Source organism: Lissotriton helveticus, chromosome 4_1, assembly GCF_964261635.1.
Source record: "Lissotriton helveticus chromosome 4_1, aLisHel1.1, whole genome shotgun sequence".
NCBI lineage: Eukaryota > Metazoa > Chordata > Amphibia > Caudata > Salamandridae > Lissotriton > Lissotriton helveticus.
In genome coordinates, this window is record NC_136063.1 from 1,959,404,244 (window position 1) to 1,959,417,882 (window position 13,639).

Genomic DNA, 13,639 nt, shown 5'->3' on the forward strand with positions numbered 1-13,639 from the left:
CAACGACATCACTCCGTCACAAGACCTCTGCGACTCCCTCGCCTCGTTCTTCCACCGCAAGATCGCCGACATCCACAACAGCTTCGGCGCCCCACCCACGCACCCAACTGTCGAACCAATGCCCCCCACCGCCACCCTTCACACCTGGACCACGGTGACCACCGAAGACACAGCCCGCACGATGAACATCATCCACTCCGGATCACCGACCGACCCCTGCCCACACCACGTCTTCAACAAGGCCGACTCCACCATCGCACCCCAACTCCGAAACATAATCAACGCCTCCTTCAACACCGCCACCTTCCCGGAGAGCTGGAAGCACGCCGAGATCAGCGCCCTCCTGAAGAAACCTACAGCGGACCCCACCGATCTCAAAAACTTCCGCCCCATCTCGCTCCTCCCTTTTCCTGCTAAAGTCATCGAGAAGATCGTCAACAGACAGCTGACCGCCTTCCTCGAGACAAACGGATCCCTCGACCCCTCGCAGTCCGGCTTCAGAGCCAACCACAGCACCGAGACCGCCCTCATCACAGCCACCGACGACATCCGGACCCTGCTCGACAAGGGGGAAACAGTGGCCCTCATCCTCCTGGACCTCTCTGCTGCGTTCGACACGGTCTGCCACCGCACCCTAGTCCAGCGCCTCAGCAACATCGGTATCCAAGAGAAGGCACTGGAGTGGATCATCTCGTTCCTCGCCGGAAGAACACAAAGAGTCCGCCTCCCCCGTTTCGCTCCGAGGCCACCGAAGTCATCTGCGGCTTCCCGCAAGGATCTTCACTCAGCCCCACCCTCTTCAACATCTACATGAAACCTCTCGCAGCCATCGCACGCCAGCACAACCTCAACATCATCTCTTACGCCGACGAAACCCAGCTGATCCTCTCCCTCACCAGAGACCCCGACACTGCCAGAACCTGCCTACGCGAAGGGATGAAAGACGTCGCCGAGTGGATGAAGGACAGCCGCCTGAAACTGAACTCGGACAAGACGGAAGTCCTCATCCTGGGATCTTCGCCCTCCGCCTGGGACGACTCCTGGTGGCCCCCAGCCCTGGGCACCGCACCCAAGCCAACCGACCACGCACGCAACCTGGGCTTCATCCTGGACCCCTCCCTCTCGATGACCAGACAAGTCAATGCCGTCTCCTCATCGTGCTTCAACACCCTGCGTATGCTTCGCAAGATCTTCCGCTGGATCCCGATCGAGACCAGGAAGACTGTCACCCAGGCACTCGTCACCAGCCGACTGGACTACGGAAACGCCCTCTACGCCGGAACCACAGCCAAGCTACAGAAAAGACTCCAGCGCATCCAGAACGCCTCCGCCCGACTTATCCTGGATGTCTCCCGACGCAGCCACATCTCCAGCCACCTGAGGAACCTGCACTGGTCCCCGTCGACAAGAGGATCACGTTCCGGCTCCTCACCCACGCACACAAGTCTCTCCACGACCTGGGCCCCAAGTACCTCAACAACCGCCTGACCTTCTACACGCCCACCCGCCGGCTACGGTCCACCAGCCTCGCCCTCGCAGCCGTACCACGCATCCGAAGAGCCACCGCCGGAGGAAGATCCTTCTCTTACCTGGCTGCCAAGACTTGGAACTCCCTCCCCATCCACCTTCGGCTGACCCAGGACCATCTCGCCTTCAGGAAACAACTCAAGACCTGGCTGTTCGAGCAGTAGCATACCCCTCCCCCCAAGCGCCTTGAGACCCTCCCGGGTGAGTAGTGCGCTATACAAATGGCATGATTGATTGATTGATTGATTGATTGGAACAATAAAATGCACAACTTCAGCCTGCCAGAGGATGTTGATACCCTTTTACTCCAGATGAGGGGATAGATCTGCTGGACTTAGTATAGGGCCAGTTCTGCTTTCCCTTTGCTTCCTGATAAGTATTATGGGATGTAACTATTTTTGGGTTCTTGCCTCTGCATTGTGATGGTGTGAAAAGCCCGAATATAGGAAATATGAATAAGGGTGAATAAGGGTGAAAAAAAAAGAGGGAAGATATAAAACACAAAATAACTAAATATCGGTGGAGGATCAACTAATTAATCTGTGGTTATTTTGTGATATAACCTGGCTGCATCTATTGGGAAAAGGATAAGTAAGTTTATTGTTTGTAGTTAATTCAAACCTTTACAATTTTGTTGCATAAAACAAATAATTTAGAGATGACAGAATGGTTAAAATAAAAATTTCTGTAATATCCATGTATGTAATATTATTCTGGATGGAATTACAATGTCTCTGTTCATAGCACTTCACACTTCAGTTTTGTGCCTTTATCTCTCCTTTTTCTCAGTGTTCAGGATTACCTGCGATGCCTTTTGACAAAATCTATTCAGAAAGGGGGGTGGTGATGAACAGAGTGTCTGAATTAAGCAGACCACTCTTACCCAGTCCAAAGATCAGGGCTTGATCCATCACCGTTATTTAGCTCACTGCCCCATCCCAGCTCAGTACCTGGCTATATGCAAATTAGTCTGTCCCTGGCCCAGTGCATCATGGGAACAGGGCAGACCAAACTACCAAGCCAATTCTTCACCAGAAAGGATACAAGCTACCGCCACCCTAAGCGTGGAAGGGTATACTCAGATGTGAGTCCCTTGCTCATTGCACCATCAGGATTCAAGCAAGCCGGGCCGACGACGGCTGAAATGCCAGAAACCGGTCCCCGGAAGCTTGTTTCCTTCCCAGTGTAAGAATTGGCTTGGTAGTTTGGTTTGCCCTGTTCCCATCATGCACTGGGACAGGAACAGACTAATTTGCATATAGCCAGGTTCTGAACTGGGATGGTGCAGTGAGCTAAAAAATGGTGTTGGATCTAGCCCTGATCTCTTGACTGGGTGAGAGTATTCTGCTTAATTCAGAAACTCTGTCCATCACCATCCCTTGGTGTTAAATATTTTGACAAAATCTGGCAGCCCTGCAAGCTGTCTGCAGCTGGTGGCTGTTCAGTGCTAGCATGACGGCCGGGCGGCATGATCTCATTTGAAAGAGACGGAATATGTGGTGTAGATAATTACATCTCAAAGTCCTCAAAGACGGACAAATACACAATATATGCATCAGTGATTCTTCCATTTGGCCACATAATCTACAGGCAGAAGTCAGCCATTTTTGTTTCCATGCGGGTGTCTGGTCTTTTAAAATGAAGGATCCCAGCCGTAATCTTAGTAGTGTTTTTTGGGTGGCTGGAGTTATATGGTTGACTAAGTAAGGTTGAGGCTCCATTTTCTCATACGGGGCCAGCACTATCCAACCATGTTTTTTCTTCGCTAATGCGGCCTCATCTATTATCCAAGATCTTTGCTTTGCAGCCCCATTGGTTGCTTTTTTGAAAGCCGCAAACGTTTGGTTGGAATTCCATGCCTTTTCCATTTTGAGGTTAGACAATGCATCCTCCAATACTGTTTTCCAGGCATTTTCGCCTTTGTCTGGTTGTTCATCTCAGTCCAACAGAGGCCCATGAGCGTGTCCTCTTGTGCTGCCCTTACTTTCCGACCTGTTTTTAGTGCGGCCGCTTGTCTGACTTGGTGCTGATTTGATAGACCAAATTCCAAGCAAATCTGCGCTTGGGATACGAAACTCGGGATCCGAAAGATGTATTTGACCAACTCTGATTGTTGTGTGTTCAAGAAATTTGCGTCTGTTCCTTTTTATACAATTCTGACCCGTATGTAAGAGATGGTAAGAACTTCGCCGCGATTACCTTCAACAGGTGTGAATTAGATGGGCATTTCAATTTTGTTTTTAATAAATTTAGAGCGAACCGTAGTTTGTTTGCCTGAGCCTTTCTATATGATTGATGCTCTTTCAGACTCCACCTGGCGTTGACTACTACTCCCAAGTATTTATAGGAGGGGGCCTGCTCTATTATGTTGCCTGCGATGTGCCATTTGAAGGATTTCCTCCCTGCCCGTGAGGCGAAACAGACGATCTTAGTTTTTTTGCAGTTAATTTGTAAGCCTTGTGCAACGATGTACTCATGGAGCTTCGAGATGGAACGTTGTAGGCCCAACGGGGTCTGACTACAAAGTACGATGTCATCTGCGTACTGTATGCTCCTAATTTTGTGGTGGGCTAGCTTCGGTGGATCCCTTTGTGCCTCCGCGATGCACTTGTCCAAGTCCGCGGTGAAGATGCTAAAAAAGAGTTGGTGCCAATACACAGCCCTGCTTGAGGCCTACATGGGTGGGGATTTTTTCTGTTGTTTTATCGACATTGCCTAGTTTTATTCTAACCCATGTAGATGAATATAGGTTTATGATGGCCTGCAACAGCTTTGATGGTATTCCCCAATTGGCCATCTTTTGCCATAGTGCCTCCCTCGAAACTGTGTCGAACGCCGCTTTGAGGTCTACAAAACACGTATACAGCTTGGTTGACTTTTCCCTTGCTTTTTCCACCAAGAGGTTTAGCGCCAGCAGGTTGCATGAGGTATTGGTTCCCGGCCTAAAACCCGTCTGCGTGATCGGCAGAATCGTATTTGCGCTAACCCAGTCTTCCAAGGCCCTCAGAAGGTTCGAAGCATACATTTTGGCCTTGACATCTATAAGCGCAATGAGGCGGTAATTTGCTGGATCAGACCTTATACCTGCCTTGAAGATGGGATGCAAAATGCTGCCTCTCCATGACTGGGGAATACTTCCGGTCTGGAATACATTGTTGTATAGTGGGGTAAGATATTCTGCCCAAAAATATTGATCTTGTTTGAAAAGTCCATTCGATAAACCGTTTGGGCCTGGTGCACCTTTGGACCTCAAGTTTTTAAGTACCATAGCTACTTGGGATGGCGTTATCCAGTTTTCATCAAATTGTGGGTCATCTTCTTGCTTTTTATTTTGATGAGTGGACTGCTGGTGTGGCCTCCGTGCTGGAGTGTTGTTGCTTTGTGATTTCTCTAAATGCTGAATCCACTCTTTCTCAAGTATGTTTGCATTGAAAACCTGGGCCGCTCTATTTGCAATTTTGTTTATTTCTGCCCAAAAGTTCCTGTTGTTATTTGATTTGCTGGAAGCTAGTAGTGATTGCCAGATGTCTGTTTGGTGTTTGGATTTTTCCGACCAAACGTCTTTTTTGTATTTTTGCCTTAGTTTGTAGATTTGTCTGGCCGTGTCTTCTCCATTTATCTCGGCTATTGCTTGTAGCTTTCTGATTTCTTGATTTAGGATCCTTTTCTTGCTCGCTATGGAGCCCGAAAACGCTTCAGGTGCTTTACATGTTTTCCTTTTATTACTATAGGTTCGATGGCCAAATCTCTCAGTTAGTCTTATAGTCAATCTTTCCCAATTTTCCTGGTAGGTGGATGAATCTTCACCCATCACTTCTGTATGGACATTTTTCAGATACGTCATTATCTCTTTGATGTTATTTCCGTTCCATACTAGTCTCTTGAGGTTATAGAGACTTGGAGATTCAGTTAGGGTTTTGCAAGTTGGGGCCCTTGTATGTTGGATACTAAATTCGAAAGCTTGCAAACTGTGATCACTCTCCAATTTGTGGATTATTTTGTAAGTGGTGATGGTTTGTAAGACCTCTAGATCCACAATGGTGTAGTCAAGCACTGATTTGGCCAGTTTGGCTATCCTGGTTGTGGATGCTGGTTGACCTTGTGGAAAACGGCAGTTCAAAGCGATCATTCCGACCTCAGCAAACATTAGAGCACACTGTTGACCGATCTTATCCTTTTTTTCCTGATTTGTTATAATCCTCGGGATAGGTTGGCCGTTCCGTTTATTTTGGTACATTGTCTGTGCGTGGTCCTTTTGAAGCAAGAACATATTTAGGTCACCCGACACAACTAGCCCCGCCTGTGGGTAGATGGATTTCATTGATTTAGGGCCAGATGTAGGTGAGGGACATTTACCGACTCATAAATACCGACTTTTACCGATTCAGTATTTATGAATAGGTAAATATGAAGGAGGGCGATGTAGCTAATTTTTAAATTAGAAATACCGAATCGGTAACATTCGGTATTTACCGATTCGGTAAATACCGATTCGGTATTTCCTATTGATTCCTATGGGCTGTGAAGCCCATGGGAATCAACAGGTAATACCGAATCGGTACGAATGTTGCAAGGGTGCAGCGGGTGTCACTTTGACACCCTCTAGCACCCGAAGTAAAGGCATGTGTGACATGTGGCACACATACATGCCCCAAGGGCATGTCTGTGTGTCACATTGCACAGTGTGCATGCACAGATGTGCATGCATAACTGGATTCGGTATTTTACCACACAATTGAATTGTGTGGTAAAATACCGACTCTTAAGGGCCTGTGACACTCTCAGGAGTGTCACCTAAATTTGGATTTACCGAATTGGTAACATTACCGATTCGGTATTTTACAGAATCGGTAAATTTACCAAATCAGTAAATTTACCGATTCTGTAAAATAATGGCCCCTACATCTGAAAACCCAAATACCGGTTGGTAACGGCCGAATTCGGCCGTTACCGACCGGTATTTGCTCTCCTACATCTGGCCCTTAATGAGGTCTTTTAAGGTCAGAATTTTCTCCACTTTTTCCTTGGAGTCTGGATGTAAATATATATTACAGATTATCATTGACAAAGAGTCTTGCGCTCTCTGCAGTCCATTGCCGGGGTCTTGCATCAACTCAATTTTGATACACTGGATCCATTGTTGTCCTGTGTCGATGGTAACATAGGTCCAAGGGATACCGGTGTTCAAATAGATCGATAGACCTCAGGCTGCCCTTCCCGAAAGGCCTTTTTTGTTGGCATGTAGTTGGATTTCCTTAAAACCGTCTATATGCTGGGAAGACATTAACCAGGTTTCTTGTAGTAGAATAATGTCGAATTGTTTTAGGAATGACATTAATTCTACATCGTTGGTTTTACCCCCCAGACCGTTGATATTCCACGAGCAGGCTTTCAGAGTCGGTTTTCATGCTTCCACCATCCTTGCATCCGGTGTGTTTTGCACATGTTTTAACATCTCAAACAAGTTAGAGAGTTTTATTAGGGCACTCCGGTTGAGAATGTCATGCTTCCCCCTTGAATTATAGTGCGGTATTAGTTCTTGCGTTATGGATCCCGCTGGATAGGGTGCTTCTAGCTTCTCTTCATGATTTGTGAGCCAGATATGATTGTTTGCTTTTGATGGTCTGGCCGGGCTGCCCTTGGACATTCGCCTGAATTACAGGCTCGATTTCAAAGACAGCCTGCTGAGATCTTGGGTCTGTCAGAGCTTGTGAGATGGGTCTCTGTTGTTGCTCCATTGCGGGGAAAGTTTCTTTTGGTACCGTCACCATTTTCGGAAAGTAATGTGAGATGTTTTTCTGTTGTACGTGCGGCTTCTGCACAGGAGGGCCGACCGCCGGTTGCCTGGCCGTTTGGGCTTATGTTAAAATTGGGACGTTTTGGCTCTTTATGTTGACTGTTGGTTTAACTTCCAGGGGCGGAAACATGGTTGGGGATATGAGCCCGCAGTCCACTTGTTCTGCCGGGTCCGCCTTTGGCAACTCTTTGCGATTCGGCCCTGCGATGTTTTTCCTGTGGTTGTATTTGGGTTGATGATTCTTATAGGATCTTTTTTTCCCCTGGTGATTATTGTGTCTGGATTTCCTCAGTCTCTTGCGTTCACGCTTTGTCAATGGGATGATCTGATTTTGTGGCCTGTTGGATGTTATCCCCGGATCTTGCCTCCCCAGGTTTTCCGGCTCGTCCATGCCTCTGTTGGATTGATTCCCGTTTATTTGGGAAGCTTCTTTCCCTGTGTTGGCTGGCTCCAGAATAGCTTTGCGGGGGTATGTTATGGCTCCGGTGATTTCTGTCCGGGTGATCGAGGGATGATGTGTTGGACTGTCAGCCGTTTGGTCTACCCTTGTGTCCTCAGTATATGATATTGCGCTACCGGTTGAGCTTGACGAGCTTTCGGGATAGGTTCCTATACCTGGAATTTCAGAGGAATTATGGGCAGCATTTGGTTTGTTTTGTACCTCTGCCAGAATGTCTGTTAAGATGGCCGGTAACACTTTGTACTGGTTCATTGTTTCAAAGCACTGACATTCGTGGTACGTTGTATGCGGGTCTTTCTGTACCCGTTCAATGAAAGAATTTAACTCAAGGATCTTTTTGTCTATGCCCACCACGTGTGAAGCTAAGGTTTGCAGAATATCTATCTGTAACTCCAACTTTTCAGAGTGTTGGAGTAGTGCTGAAGAGATGGTTTCCATGATGTTTATAAACGGCGGCCACAATGGTGCGTGAGCTGGTAAGCTATTTTCTGCTAGATATCTCTGTTCTTGGGGAATACCCCAGTCTTTGTCCCTTAATTTGTACCTTGCTGAACCTAAAGCTCGTGGGTCTCGTGAGTCTAGTAGATCTCGTCGGTCTCCACCCGGACCTGTATCTGGGATAGGTGTTTCATTAGCCATTCTGTTCCTTTGCTCGAGGGACTTTGGCGAAGCTTTTTTACTTGATGAGGAAATGTTAAAGTGCAGAGGGAAAAGCCCGGACGGGCGATTTGATGTTTTTCTGTTGATCATTTCGCTGGATGTTGTAAAACAAGCGCCGGAGGAAAGGAATACCTCCTGCGAGTCTAGACATGCAGTGATTTTTGGCATGATGGTATACTTTTTTTGTGCCTCTGTTTCTGGCGAGCCACCCTTTGGCTGAGTTTGGCTGTTGGTTGTCTTCCTTTCATCTATGGGCTTATCCTTGTTATCATTTTCTGTTACGACCATGCCCGGAAGATCCTTGTTGTCTATTCTCAGAGCTAATCGAGTGTTGGCCCCGTGATCATAATCCACCGGTCCAAAGTATGAGCCTAGACTTAAAGAGCGCAGTGTCTCTGGTGCGATTGGTGCATTGGGTGTTTCCATTGTACCCTCGGTGCGCTCAACACTTGGCGCAATGTCAGAGTTGGTCTTGCAATCTTCCTCACTTGTATTTATTTGGGCATTCACCGTATGTTGATTCGTCATGTTATTTGAATATTTTTGGAGATAGATTTTCCCAGGGATGGTGTCTGGTCTCTTGAGGATTGTTGCTCTGCGTATTATTCTGGAGCTGCCGGGCTTTGGTTAATGAAGTCGCCGACTGAGACATTCTTTTAGTACAGATAACGGTCTTTGAATTCAGTTCATGTGACGCTGGAGGAGCGGATGGTGTGGCTGGAATTAAAAAGTCTGTGATCTTGGTGTTTCTAATGCCTGCGGTCTTCAGTGGCGTTTTGGTGGTGAAGACGCTGACTGTGGAGTCTGGAGCCTCTGGAGTGTCCTCTGGTGTATCCTCGTCGGATGAGTGAGTGAGTTCTTCACTCATTTTCCTGCGAAGTGGTTTTCTTATGCTTGCTTTGGGTGAGAGGACTGTTCTAAGTCTCCCTGATCTCATGGTGAGATGGGATATAGGGTATTTTTCCTCGCGAAAGCCCGGGTACGTGCGCACGCACGAGTGGGCAGGAGTGAGCAGGGCTGTGCTCTGTACTCTAAGTGCTAGTTGATTTTAGATTTTTAGAGGAGTGTTAGCACTGGAGCCAAAGTGCCAGAACTTGGTAGACAATAAGCCAGTCCCAGCTGGGACGCTAGTATCAATAATTGTTGATCAGCCCAACTTCAAACAGCACCTTTGTTTACTCTTGAGCTCAGCGGAGGCGGGGTAAGATGGAAAGATGGAAAGATGCTGTGGAAAACTAATGGATCACTAATGGATCACTGGCAGCTTCAAGAAGTTCCAAACCAAGTCATTCAATGTTACAAAAATAGTAGCAAAGTTCTCGAGAGGAGAGTGCCATTACGCGCAGTCTCCGACTCTCAAGAAATGTAAATGAAATACCTGGAGAGATGCGAAGATGCAATGCGAAGATGCAATGCCGCAAGGGGACCTCCACGACACCGTAGGGAAGTGCGTCTGTATACTTTCTGTGTACCGGAAAATCCCCTCGAGAGGAGAGCGCCTTCTGCGCAATCTCCGACTCTCGACAGTGCTTAAGGAAATCATGTACAGCGTTTCACTAGCTGGCGGCAGTTGCCGCGATTCAGGGGCGGCTGCTGCCGCGTCTTTCCAGCGGCGGTTGCCGCGTTTCACTGGCGGTGGTCGCCACAACTTAGGGGCGGCGGTTGCCGCGTTTTCACTAGCGTTTCACTAGCGGCTGCTCTCCGTGCTCTCCATGCTCTCCACGCTCACTTTAGCTGGGAGCGATGTATCCACAGCGACTAAGCGGGTGATGTCTAGCAGTTGGCGCGGGATTGGCAAATTTCAATGTTACGGGTCAGTAACCAAAGACGGAGGCTGGAGATACGCCGTACTCAATTTGGAAAGCAATTCAATTCGGAAAAGCAGGGCCAAACAATTGTCCTGTGGCCACTCGGGGCTGACTGAGCACTAATTTGCTCAATCACTGCAGGTATGGCAGGAAATGGTGATGGGAATGGTGGTATTTGCCGAGCACCGTGCGCCTAAGGGTAGAGTAGTGCTCCTTACGGCACCCGCCGGACACCAAAAGAGGGGAGAAAAGCTCACAGGGCCGCTCTTCACTCGCGGCTCCCGCGACTGCTCACCTCACCTCCTCTCACTCACTGTGCTCGCAGCTGCTCTCTCCTAATCGCGGCAATCCTTATCTGCTGACTGGCAGGAATGGTGATGTTCGCCTCCCGCTGCCGCGCACCACGCACTGAAGGGGAGTGAAGTGCTCCTTGTCGCCGCCTCACACCAAAAGGGGAGAGAAATGCTTGCGGGTCGTTCTTTACTCACGGCACACGCAGCTGCTCACTCCCGGCTCTCTCCTTGCCGCAGCGCTCGTCCCCAGGCTAATTGCTGATTGCTGCGAGAACTCGAGGGTCTCAAGGTGAAGCCTGCCCGCAAGGAACAGCGGAGCGGTGTCCTCGTCCTCCTCCTTACTCCTCCTTACTCAAGTGAGTGGCTGGCTGGCTGGCGCAATCTCGAAAACTCGGACCGGAGTCCTATCCTCCTTGGGAAAAGGAGGGGAAAAAAAATTGAGGAGAGACGTGTTTGCAAAGGGAGTATGGTGGTTGAATCTAGAGGGGAAACATCCTAAACCACGATGATTTAACCACGACTCACCTGAACAACGAGGAGAGAATAAAGAAAACTGATGAACAACGTCGGCCGGAACAACGAACGGCTGAACAACGAAGTATAACGTGTCCTGTATAACATCACTCCTCATAATTAAGGGAAGATTGGGGGGGGGGTCTCCCCCCAAAAAAGGATAAATTCAAAATAAATAATGGTATGCGTTGTCAAAGCATAAAAAGATAGAACATTTAGAACAGGTTTTTTTTTAAAATTGGTTCACGCAAGAAGTATTGCAAGTAGAATAGTGCCATCTAATGGCCAAACACGATGTTTAATTTCTTGGTTTAGGAAGTCGTGCTTAAAAAGGTAGTGGTTAAAAATATATCGTGGTTAGGCTTTCGTGGTTAAGGCAATCGTGGTTTAGGCAGTAGTTGTTTAGACATACAACCATCTAGAGACGTGAGGCTGCTTCATGGAGGGTCCCACTTGGCGCCTTTTGTGCGCCGAAGGATTGAAGGAGGGTTCCTCAAGGGTGGGTGTAGGGGGGAGGGGAAGGGGAAGGGGAAATATTGGAAAATTGTCCTCCTACAAATTCTGGCTATGTTTAATGACTCAAGTTGGGTAGTATGTTTTTTTGTATTAGATATGAGTAGGCTACAGGAGATTAAGTTCCTATCCTGGAACGTCAATGGTCCTAGGAATCCCAGGAAGCTAGCCCCAGTAGGTAAGTTTTTAAAGAAGAGCGAGGCCCACATTTATTTGCTTCAGGAGACTCACCTGGAAGCCCAGGATTGTAAACAAAGTTTTAATAAGTTTAGCTGGGTCCAGGAAGTCTTGCCCTCAAATCAAAGGGGCTGTACTAGAGGGGTAGCATTGATTATAAGATGCAATACGGGGATGAAAGTAGAAAAATGGGGAACCGATCAATCTGGGAAGTGGCTAACTGCAACTCTTTCTATTAGTGGTGTACAAGTAGTATGTGCTGTCTATTATGGGCCAAACGAGGATAGTCCAACCTCTCTTTTGAACCTTCAGGCTAGTCTACTAGAATCATCCACTCCTGAAATACTTGGCGGAGATTTTAACTTGGTATTCGACCCATATTTGGATCGCACATCTAAAGCAAAATATAAGGCACCACCTAGAACTTTCTCCGCACTTAAGTTTCTGATCAAGGTATTTAGGTTGTTGGACATATTGAGAGTTGATAAAGGGAACACCAGAGAGTATTCCTTCTATAGTAAAAAATATAGGCAATACTCAAGAATTGACTATTTTCTAGTCGATCAGAGTCTGCTGTCCGACCTTAAGTCTATTGCCTATATTCCTGCGTTGATATCAGATCATTCCGCAGTAGTGGGTGAGGTTAAATCTTAAAATGTCAAAGGAGATGGACTCTAGACAGGGCCTTATTATTGGATGAGAGGGCGATTACTGAGGTGAACGTAAAAGCTGAAGAGTTTTTTTTGTTTAATTTGGCCTCGACAAGTAATCAGGTAGTGTGGGAGACTTTCAAGGCCTATCTTAGGGGGATATTGACCTCCTTAATGATAAACAAAAGCAGATCAGTTATAGAAGCTGATGCAGATGCCCCCAGGATAATTAAGGATAAAGAGAAGGAGCTGCAACAGACAGACCTTGTGTCTAGAAACCTTATGCCACAATACGAGAGGGAATTGGTTTGTCTGCAAGCTGCCTTCCAAGCCAGGCTAGATAAAGTTGTGAAAGATAGATGGGATGCCAGTAAATTACAGCACTTCGCCTATGGCGAAAAATGCGGCTCCTTGTTGGCTTGGAAGTCAAGGACAGTTCGGGTTAGGAATCATATTAAGAACTTGGTACAAAGAAGGTCTGGCGTCCTGCTGCAGGAAGATGACGAGATCAGAGGAGAGGCCAGATCCTTTATGTATGACCTATATAAGGAGGATACCGAGTATAGTCCGGACACTGTAAGAACATGACTGAATCAAAGAAATCTACTCGTCTAACTGAGGCAGTAGGTCATATTTATCTACTGGTATTACAGAGGGGGAGATTATAGTACAACTTAAAAAGATGAGTAGGGGTAAGGCTGCTGGGCCAGATGGGCTGCCTGTTGAGATATATCTGGGCTTGATGGATCGGGTTGTGCCGATTCTAAAAACTCTGTTCAATAAAATATATTTAGAGAAGGAAGCAATTCCGTCTTCATGGTCAGAGGCAATGGTATCCCTGATTCTTAAGCGAGACAAGGATCCCCCAAAAATTGAGGCATATAGGCCCATTTCCCTGTTGAATTCGGACCTCAAGATCTTCTCTGGAATTTTGGCTGCTAGGATGGCTAAAACTATTAAAACTATTATACACCCAGATCAGAGGGGGTTTATACCAGGAAGGCAGCTAAACAAACTAACTTTTCAAGCCATAGGAGCAATTGATGTTGCAATTGAGAAGGGGTTACCATTAACCCTGGTTGCAATTGATGCCGCTAAGACTGTCGATCAGGTTAGCTGGAACTATCTCTGGGAGACTATGTCCAGCTTCGGCTTCCCTGGAAATTTTATTGAGGCTGTCAGATCCCTCTACTTAAATCCACGTGCGAAAGTTCTGGTAAATGGTACCCTCTCTGACTGGT